General features: G+C 50.6%; 1 pseudogene; it reads right to left on the minus strand.

Annotated features, from left to right (window-relative positions):
* Positions 1-809: 809 nt before the first annotated feature.
* Positions 810-4,070, minus strand: LOC123058441 (putative receptor protein kinase ZmPK1; annotated as a pseudogene).
* Positions 4,071-11,605: the final 7,535 nt, after the last annotated feature.

Below are 11,605 nucleotides of genomic sequence, written 5' to 3' on the forward strand. Positions count from 1 at the left end.
ACCTAGTGCTTGTTTTGTGGTAACTACAGGATAATCATACTATTTTAACTTGGTTCATCTTTGCTATAATAGCCAACCTTCGTTCAACGAAAATTTTATCACGTCGTTTCTCTGACTTTTCGATGTTGGTAATTTTGTAGTTAAGTAGTAGCCCGCGGAATAGTTATCGAGTTCCTAAAGGTACACTTATCTTCATGATTATAGTTACCAAACTGTTCATGTTCAAGTTATCTAGTTGCTCATCTTGTGGTTACCAGACTTGTGTGCAGATAACATGGTAATATACGCACCATAGAGATGATAACTCACATACAAAACACCGCGGTAACTATTTGACCCACGAAAAAGTTGTTAAAAACATACTCATAGTAAATTCTCTGTAAATTGCATGGTAATACACGCACATCAGAGCTGATAACTTACTTAGCCCAAACATGATAACTTTTACCAGGAAAGAAAAGTTTGAAACACCCCCGGTGACTCATATGTAAATAACATGATGGTATACGCATAATAGAGCTGATAACTCACTTACAAACAACACGATAACCGGGGTAAAAAGATGTTAAAAACATACCATCGACAACTTGTGTGTAAATAGCTTGATAATATAGACTCACGGATCTGATAACTTAAGTACAAACACCACGATAACTTTGATCCGTGAAAAAAGTTGTTGAAAACATATGACCGATAATTTTTGTCTAAATAGCATGATAATATAGACTCTCGGGCCTGATAATTTAGGTACAAACACCATGATAATTTTGAATCTGGGAAAAAGATGTTAAAAACATATCACTGATAATTATTTGCGTAAATAGCATGATAATATAGTCTTTCGAACCTGAAAACTTAGATACAAACACCACGATAACTTTGCCCCATGAAAAAAGTTGTTGAAAACATACCACCGGTAACTTCTATGTAAATAGCATGGTAATATACGCTCCAGACCTAATAACATGGTAAATAAACAAGCGATTCGGGTGACAAAACATTTTGAAATTTCAAAACAAAAAGAACCCGCAATGACATTAGCTTTTCTGCACTTTAGTGCATTTGCATGTGGGGAGAAAGTTGAAAGAAGTCATTTTTATGCCCGAAATTTGCCTATGTAAACATCATGGTAACTAATGTAACATATATGTGATAATTGGCATACCCTATGCATGGTAACTTTTACGCAAAAAGAAAAGTCGTCGGAACATATCAACATGGGATCTAGTTTCGAAGTTCTCGCCGCGACAATTATTTTATGTGAAAACAATTTTTCGATCGAGCGATGGTTTGGCCTACGAAACATTTTGAATTTTTTGAATCATGAAGGAATCTATAGTGATGTCATCAATTTCGTCTCACATGCATGCATGTAATTAAGCTCTCTAAAAAATGCCATGCATGTACATGATAGAGAAAAAAATCACTAATTATCACATGTATATAGGAAAATGGACTGCATGCAATCCCGATGTAGAAGGACTGCATGTGAATCGTCCGAATCTATCGCTAAAATCAGGACTTCTGGAAGATAGCACTGTCCTACAACAATATAGCGAGAACAACACGATGACGGTAGAGATGCGGGAATCGACTATCAAGCATCAAACTAAAGTCACGATAAGTACGCAGGGTGCTCATCCTCGTCATCGCACGCTGTAAGAGCTTTGGAGATGTCATCCATGGTCGGCCTGTTGCTCCTCTCCTCCATGCACGATAAGGAAATCTTCACCATTTCCATGGCCTGCCGAGGGTTGAACTGCCCGTTCAGCCTGTTATCCACTAATGACATGATGTCTCCACTCGCCACCACCTGCTTCAGTGCCTGCGCGATCTGCCACATCTCTAGCCGCTCCGCGCCGTCCGTGGTCGTCTGGTCAGAGATCCTGCTCCCAATCACGATCTCCAGAAGCACAATGCTGTAACTGTACACATCGACCTTGGCGTCGACCGGCAAGCCCAGCGCCCACTCCGGTGCCATGTACCCCATCGTCCCCCTCATGTGGGAGAGCTGCACGCCGGTGTCGGCGACGTCGCCATTGCCTATGGGGTTTCTTCCGGACAGCTTGGCTAGCCCAAAGTCGGCGATCTTTGCGTCGAGGTCGCGCGTGAGCAGGATATTCTCCGGCTTGACGTCGCAGTGGATGACCCACTCGAGGCACTCATGGTGAAGGTAGGCTAGGCCCCTGGCCGTGCCCAACGCGATCTTGAACCGCTCGCTCCACGCCAGTGACTTGCCAATGTCCTTGCCGAACAGGTGCCTGTCCAGTGACTCATTCTCCACGTACTCGTACACCAGCAACTTGTGCTTTCCCTCGGAGCAGAACCCCCAGATCCTCACCAGGTTGATGTGGTTGATCCTCCCGAACACCGTCATCTCCTCCCAGAACTCCTCCTCGCCCTGCACCACGTTTGTCAGCTTCTTCACCGCCACCACGGTGGTCTTATCAAGCACGCCGCGGTACACCACGCCGGAGCCGCCGCGGCCGAGCTCCTCGTTGAAGTTCCCAGTCGCGTCCTTGAGCTCCCGGTACGTGAACCTCCTGAACTGGGTCGCCATGACCAGCCTGTATCCTGCCTGCAGCGAGCTGGGTATGCTCTCCTGGCTGGACAGGAACCACCACGCCGCGGCGACGATTAGAAGCTCCAGAAATCCAAGCACCGCGGCGAACGCAAAAAAGTAGGACCATTTTGTGCCGCCGCTAGGTGTCCGTACGTGTCCGCGTATCGTGGGACGATGGCGGTACGAGAACCGTTACGATTGCAGGCGAGGCCCGTGGCATGTACCGACAGCTGCGGCGCGGTGGCGTTGAGGTTGAGATCGCTACGCACCTTGAGATATATGCTTCCGGGGAACGCCGGCGACGTGTAGCCGTTGAACAGGACGCCTTTTGGGAAGCAATTGCCCCGGCCATCCAACCTGTAGGCGAAGGCGGCGCAGGAGCACATCTTCAAGCACATGCTCTTGCAGTATTCGAAGGTGACGGACTGGTTGAAGCCGAGGTCGTAGCCGTAGAAGTCGGTTGCTGCCACCTGGACGAACGTGAACCGCTCCGACGCCGGAGCTTCGCTGCAGTTGGTGGTTCCGGTGGGGAGGCTGAACGTTGGCTTGCAGCCCTTTCTCCAGTCCTGGCGGTCGACCATCTCGTACCCCGGCGCGCACGAGCATCGGAGGGACGGTTGGTATTCGCAGAGGGCGTTCTTGCCGCACAGCCCGTGCACGGAGCACGGCTGCTTTAGCGCCGCCCACGTGACCGTCATCCTCCGGCCGCGTTCAGGCTGTAGATCCTCACGTTTCCGTCTTGCTCGATAGTTAGCCGTCTCTTGACGCTGGCGGCGCCCAGGTCGGAGGCCTCGACTCGCAGGTTGTCGCTGGAGAGGAACACGCCGGTGTGGTCGAGGACGCCGACCCGTGAGCTGTTGTAGTTTGTCCGGCCGTTGTCGAACACGTTATGGTCCGGGTTCGGCCAGTAGATGCTGGCGATCTCCGGGCCGTCGTACAGGAGGCGCAGCACGTTGTCGTTGTCGTAGTAGAGGGCGTAGTAGCCGGCGACGAGCTTCTTGTCCTTGGACAGCGTCTGCGACGGGAGCAGGGTGTCCGTCGGCCAGTCGAAGCTCTGCCAGACGGCGCGGCCGGTTGACGGGTCGGCGATGAGAAGATTCCCGGTGTCGCGGAGGGAGACGGTGAGGTGCCTCTTGCCGCCAGTCTTGCTGTTCCACACAGTTGTCCCGTTGGCATCGGCCAGAGCCAGCTGGCCTTCGGGGCTGAAGGATATGCTGGAAACCCGGCCGTTCACCGGGGCGCCAGGGTTGGCCGTCCAGACGGCGGTCCGGTTCTTGGCGGCGGTGAACCAGACGGAGAAGTAGAAGGCATTGTCGCCGGCCTGGAGGAAGCCGCAAGAGAAGGTGGCGTCCTGTGACACCAGGAACGGCCGCTCGTGGTCTTCCACCGACAGGGACGACCCGGTGCCCAGCGTGTGCTGTACCGATGGTGCTGCAGCGGACGCACAGGAGCGCAGCAGTAGATGAGAGATCAGATAAAGGATCGCTAGACTGGCGAATCTCGCCATCATGAATGTGTTGAGATCTTCTAGTTGATCGATCGACAAGGGAAGCAATCAAGCATGCTAGTAGAATTTATACGTCTGTACTACTTACAGTACGTGTCAGTTGCGTCAGGTCACCGGTGTTCTTCTACCTCTCCCACAGTAGCTACCTGCGACGGCATTGACCCAACTACAGCGTGGAGACGCAAAGTGTTTTATCAGGAAAAAAACACCGTTGACCCCTCAAGTTTCTGCAAATCTTGTTGTGTATGTTCATGTTTACATGAAAATACATCACGTTCGGAGGATTTCAGGAGGGGTTGACCCCATAGGCCGGCCACGGGGTTTTGGGCTTTTGGCCATGCCAGTGGAAGTGTCACTGATTGAACTAGAATATTTAGAGATGCCAAAGAATGATTGGGTCGGCTGGCAACAGAAGGTTGCTGGTGACAACCATTATACCTTATTAAGCTTTTCGTTTCTTTTCTTTTCCGGATACCTTAAGCTCTTATTCTTTCTTTTTCTTCAGGGGACCTTATAAGCTCTTATTCAAGGACATCGAGTGACGAACTAGAATTTTTCGGCAAGCTTTAGTTGTTATTATTGTGTTCTTCCAATGGCGTCAACATATGAACATCCTGGCTATGTTGGCTTGCCAGTTGCACAAGGTCAACGGTTGGCAAAATAGCCGCCTGCCTGATGCCCTCATCGTCATCTATGGCGACAGCGATGGATGTTTATCTTCGATTAACGACAACGGCTGCTAAGCTTTCTTTTCGGGATATGTATGTAGCATCATCAGGTTGCTCCGGTTGGAACCTGGAAGTTTCATGCTTGATACTATATCATTGTTGACCTTTTGTAATTCTGTCGTGCAAAGCAAGCGTCATTCTGAGAGCAGCGTTGCAGCGCCCGAGCACCGGTGCTCTCTATATTTGACTTTTTCAAATTCGTATTTTTGAAGTTTCAAAAAAATGTGAAATTATTTCCCGGGATGCATATACACATTCCGAATACCCGTTGCAAGTTTCGGTACAAATCTCGTTTTGTTTTGGACTATAGAAAAAAAACAAATTTCTGATAGAATATTTCTCTTTTTTGTATTTCCCAAAATACAAAGTATTTCTTCTCTAGATTTCTACCAGTCCTTAGGAATATATGTATGTATTCACATATTTGTTTTCAGATTTTTTTGAGCATCGAAAGTGTGTTTTTCAAAAAATTCAAATATCAAGAACAGTGGAGCTCGGCCTTTATGCGTCATTCTAGCTTACTCAGGCCGGCACATATTGTTGTACATACACCCCATTGCAGCCCAAGGTTTGGGTTTTCCTTCAGGGCTTGTTCGGTTAATCCTCTCCCTAAGAGGATTAGAGGGGATTGGCAAGGATTGGTTAGTATTTTGACATATAATAGGTTTAAATCCTTCTCAAACCCCTTCAACCCACTGGGATTCACGTACAACCGAACAAGGCCTTAGTGTTTGAACATTTGCTGGTTTTCTTGAAACTGTTGCACCAGTACAATCATACATGATCAATGATTATATATACGCTGTTCCTTTTAGAAATGATCATACACTGTTGCCTTTCTTATTAGTGTTTGTTATACAATGTGGACTCTCTAGGTGCACTTGGGAGGAGCTTGTAGTTTGGCTAGGCCTTGTCAACGCCCACATAGTGCATTAGCACAACTACAACTCAGTCGTGTATTGGTGGTGTAAAAATACATCATCAAATTGTACGTTGAGTAAAATTTACATCACCAAAACGTGCATATTAACATCATAAAAAAAACTCCAACTCCACACGATGATTTAAAGTTTACATCACCAAAAAAGCTCCAACTTCAACAGATGATATAAAATTTACATCACCGCGGAGGCGGCCATGGTGAGTACGCCAAAGCGGCGTTGGTGGTCGCAGGGTCTGAGGAAGCGTCCATGGGGTCTGGCAGCGGCAGGAGCGCGGCGGAAAGGTTCCACGCGGTAGTTGGGGATGTGTGCGTTTTGCTCGAGCTGCCCAAGTGATGCAAATTTGCATCACTTGGTGCCCTATTTTACATCACGAGCAAATCTCAAGTAATTTCTTTGCATCTACATAATGTGTTGGAGCAGCGGTTTTGTGCCTTGCTGATGTAAAAATATGGTATTTTTACATCTACATCATCTATTGAAGATGCTCTTAACCATGTCAATGGCATAACCATGAAAGGAATCACATCTCTTCTCATGCTCGCTTCATGGAAAATTTGAATGAGTAGAATGCGAGAGTTTTCTAGAAATATTCCAAACATGCCTTGTGTCATTACGTCTAAGAGCATCTCCAACAAGCGCGCTAAATAAGCGCCGCGCCGCAAATTTAGTCAGTTTAGCACGCGCGGTATAAGGAGTTGGGCGCGCGGTCGGATTCACTATCTCGCGCGGTGTATTTGGGGCGCCCGCTTTCGCGCGCGGCACACTCGAGCGCTCGCGCTGCACTCTCTCTTCTCCGCCTCCTACTCCCCGCGCGCGCCGGCGCCGGTGAACTGCAGTCAATTGACGCACGCGTCGGCACCCGCTCATCCCATCCTATAGCCGCGACCCCTCCACCGCCGCCGCCACAAACCCTAGCCCGGGTGGCGTTGGCCTCGCCTCCGCCGGAGCTCCTCCGACCATCGGCCTCGCGCGCGGCCTCTTCACGCCGCCGCGGATGACCTCGGCAGCGGGTGGCGTCGCGCTGGCGCCGGCCCGAGCCGCCGCCCCCTCCTCAAAGCTCCCCAATGCGGCGCGGCCAAAGAAGGGCAAGACATCGGCGAAGAAAAACAAGGCGGCGGATGGCTCCGACACCTCGAAGGCGAGGGGGAAGAAGTTTGCAGGGCGTGTGACGGGTGCGGCGGCTACCGAAGCGCCGGCGAGCTCACTCGTTGAGCCGGCGGCCGACGCGCACAACATGTTCGACGAAATGCCCCCAAGGTAAGAAAAATTCCAACTTTTCATTTTTTTGTTATTTTTTCAATGCATTCACATATAGATAGCTTATTTGCATTGTTCAAAAAACTTTGTAGTCTCAATGATGATGCATACATGTCAACGATGGGTGTTGGCTCCAACAATTCGCATTGGTCTCAAACCAATGACATGCATTTCGAAGACCATGAGTTCGAGGTGGACGAGGAGGGTGAGGGAGTCCTGGATTAGGGGGTGTTCGGATAGCCGGATTATACCTTCAGTCGGACTCCTGGACTATGAAGATACAAGATTGAAGACTTCGTCTCGTGTCCGGAAGGGACTTTCCTTTGCATGGAAGGCAAGCTTGGCGATACGGATATGTAGATCTCCTACCATTGTAACCGACTTTGTGTAACCCTAACCCTCTCCGGTGTCTATATAAACCAGAGGGTTTTAGTCCGTAGGACAACATTCACAACAACAATCATCCCATAGGCTAGCCTCTAGGGTTTAGCCTCTCCGATCTCGTGGTAGATCTACTCTTGTACTACCCATATCATCAGTATTAATCAACCAGGACGTAGGGTTTTATCTCCATCGAGCGGGCCCGAACCTGGGTAAAACTTCGTGTCCCTTGCCTCCTGTTACCATCCGGCCTAGACGCACAGTTCAGGACCCCCTACCCGAGATCCGCCGGTTTTGACACCGACATTGGTGCTTTCATTGAGAGTTCCTCTGTGTCGTCGCCGTCAGGCTCGATGGCTCCTACGATCATCAATAGTGATGCAGTCCAGGGTGAGACCTTCCTCCCCGGACAGATCTTCGTCTTCGGCGGCTTCGCACTGCGGGCCAATTCACTTGGCCATCTGGAGCAGATCGAAAGCTACGCCCCTGGCCGTCAGGTCAGATTTGGAAGTTTAAACTACACGGCTGACATCCGCGGGGACTTGATCTTCGACGGATTCGAGCCACTGCCGAGCGCGCCGCACTGTCGCGACGAGCATGATCTAGCTCTGCCTCCAAACAGTGCCCTGGAGGCCGCACCCGCATCGGCTTCGACCCTTAATTCGGAGCCTACTGCGCCGATCGAGGATGGGCGGTTGGACGCCGCCTCGGGGGCTGCGATCCCAACGGCAATCGAGCCAAACACCAGCCCCACACTCCGCGAGTCTCGTGACTCCAAGGGGTCGGACTCCTCTCCGGACTCCGAACCCTCCGCGCCCCTGCCGATCGAATCCGATTGGGCGCCGATCATGGAGTTTACTGTCGCGGACATCTTTCAGCACTCGCCTTTCGGCGATATTCTGAAGACGCTAAAGTCTCTCTCTTTATCAGGAGAGCCCTGGCCGGACTATGGTCGGCAAGGTTGGGATACGGACGATGAAGAAATTCAAAGCCCACCCACCACCCACTTTGTAGCCACTGTCGACGATTTAACCGACATGCTCGACTTCGACTCCGGAGACATCGACGGTATGGACGCCGATGAAGGAGACGATGAAGAACCAGCGCCTATTGGGCCCTGGAACGCCACCTCGTCATATGACGTATACATGGTGGACGCACCAAAAGATGACGACGAGGAGCAGAAGGACGAACCGAAGGCTTGTTCCCTCGAAAAGCAGTCAAAGCGGCGACGCAAGCGCCGCCCCAAATCCCGCCTCGACAGAAACAGCGATCACACAGACCCAGCGCTGGAGCAGGGCGAACCGCTACCGGACAACAGCAATCCGGATAATCAAACCGAACAAACAAATGCTATCAAGGATAATGGTCCGGACGATATAACGCCGGACAGGCACCCGGAGCAGTAGAATGCCCATAAAAGGCTTGTTGCCACCGGGAGGAGTCTTAGAAAGCAGAAGCAAAGGCTCAAGGCTGCGCAAGACACACTCCAAATCAGATGGAGTAAAATACTCAACACAGCAGAGAGGTACGGCGACAATCGCCCCTCCAAGAGCTACCCAAAGCAGAAGCTGCTACCAGAATTCGATGAGGAGGCCTTAGACCCCCCACAACCAAATATCACAGCAGCCACCTGGTCGGATAGACGACCCCTCTACCAACACAGAGCGGCATACAACGCCGCTCACAATACAACACGCGACCCATGCGAGGGCTCGCACCCAAAGGACAGCGCAACAAGATCCATCTATGGACCACGCAAGCGTACCCCAGCATACAATACAACACAACAAACATCCGAACAACGCGGTACACCCAGCTACAGGGGTGCCGCACACCCCCTATGTTTCACCGATGAGGTGCTGGACCATGAATTTCCAGAGGGATTCAAACCCGTAAACATAGAGGCATACGACGGAACAACAGACCCTGGGGTCTGGATTGAGGACTACATCCTTCATATCCATATGGCTCGAGGAGATGATCTCCACGCCATCAAGTACTTACCCCTCAAGCTCAAAGGGCCAGCTCGTCACTGGCTTAAAGGCCTCCCCGAAAGCTCCATTGGAAGTTGGGAAGAGCTCGAAGACGCCTTTCGGGCAAATTTTCAAGGGACTTATGTCCGACCTCCGGATGCAGACGATTTGAGTCATATAACTCAACAGCCCGGAGAGTCAGCCCGGAAGCTTTGGAACAGGTTTCTTACTAAAAAGAACCAGATTGTCGACTGTCTGGACGCTGAAGCCTTGGCAGCTTTTAAGCATAGCGTCCGTGACGAATGGCTCGCCAGACACCTCGGCCAAAATAAGCCGAGAACGATGGCCGCATTAACAAACCTCATGACCCGCTTTTTCGCGGGTGAGGACAGCTGGCTAGCCAGATGCAGCACCAGCGACCCCAGATGCAGCACCAGCGACCCCAAACGGGAAATCACGGCGCAACAGCAATGACAAACGCCGGAATAAAGAAGACCGCACGAAGGGCACGACAGTAAACGCCGGATTCAAAAGCTCTCGGCCAGGTCAAAAGCCGCCCTCTAAAGGCACCAAGGATGAACTATCCAGCCTCAACAAAATTCTGGACCAAGTATGCCAGATCCATAGTACCCCCGGAAAACCTGCTAATCATACACACGGAGAATGTTGGGTCTTCAAGCAGTCCGGCAAGCTCAACGCCGTACACAAGGGGGAGGATACACCAAGTGAAGACGAGGACGAGCCTCCCAAGCAAGACACGGGGGAACAAAAGAAATTTCCACCAGAAGTCAAAATAGTAAACGTGTTACACGTGATCAAGGGAAAAAATAACACGGCACTCCCAAGAAAATATACCCAAGTGCCTGTCACCGCGAGGTCCTGCCACTGGCCGTCTCAACCGATCACTTTCGACCATCGCGATTACTCAGCAAGTATCCGACACGCAGGATGGGCTACCCTGGTATTAGACCCAGTAATTGGCGGATATCACTTAACACGAGTCTTGATGGACGGCGGCAGCAGCCTAAACCTAATATATCAGGATACAATCCACGGGATGGGGTTAGACCCAACACAAATTCGCCATAGCAATACTACCTTTAAAGGAGTAACGCCAGGCCCAGGGCCCGTTGTACGGGCTCCCTCCTACTACAAGTTATATTCGGCTCCCCCGATAACTTCCGTCGTGAGCATTTAACCTTCCCCATCGCTCCGTTTCAAAGTGGCTATCAAGCACTGCTCGGACGCGAAGCTTTCGCTCGCTTTAATGCAATACCACACTACGCCTCCCTCACACTCAAGACGCCCGGTCCACGTGGCATCATTTCAGTGCACGGAAATATCAAGCGATCTCTGCGCGCCGAAGAGAGTGAGGCTGCCTTGGCAGCCGCACACTAAAGGCGCCCGGACCAGCGAAAGCATCCAATAGGTCGTCAAGGCCTCAGACGCAACTAATCGAGTCCGGCGCCGTTACTTATACCACATAAATGGTCACACCCCTTTTTGTCAATACAAGGGGCTCAACGTGCGCAGACAAGTGGCAATTTCTTCTCATCTTGAATTATATATGGTTTCTTTAAAAAAAACTATCTTTTTTGCATGACAACTTTTTCACCTAAATTCCTCTCTTTTACAGACGATCATCGTGCTACACCCGTCCAGGATACGGCACAACGGAGACACAGGCGCAGACGTGCAGCAGGGACCCGCTCCAAGGATTCTTTTTAGATTAAGACCATGCGTAAACCTTTTTTATTGTCTCTTGTTGATACATATCCACCACTGAGAAGGATGCTGACGTCTTGGCATGTGGCCACGCCAGAACAATGCACGTACCTGGACACAAGGGGCTTCTTACAAAGGCCATTATTTAGGCCCGGTTTATACCACAAAGACCGAATACCTTAGGGAGTGTTCGGCGTCGCGAGTTTGGCCCTATATGCATCAGCTCCGAATCATTGTCTTTGGTCAAATGTTGGGTTCACCCAGCTCCTGTGTTTTGGTGCCTTACGTTCCGCTTTACCGGCTAAGGTAGCACCAGGAGAACTACTGCGATTGTGCCCTGGTTCATCCGGACGAGCACCTCAGTAGAGAGAGCTGAAAACTGACTGTCATGATATAGCGTGAGACTGATCAACCACTCGATGACCTGTGGGAATGTTAGAATTCATCTGCCTTAACAAAGGGCCGTTTTCCGGCCAGGCATGTACGCACCCCGGAATCGGGAGAGTGCGGAGCCACCAGGGGCT

The sequence above is a fragment of the Triticum aestivum genome, chromosome 3A, assembly GCF_018294505.1.
Source record: "Triticum aestivum cultivar Chinese Spring chromosome 3A, IWGSC CS RefSeq v2.1, whole genome shotgun sequence".
In the NCBI taxonomy this organism is placed as follows: domain Eukaryota; kingdom Viridiplantae; phylum Streptophyta; class Magnoliopsida; order Poales; family Poaceae; genus Triticum; species Triticum aestivum.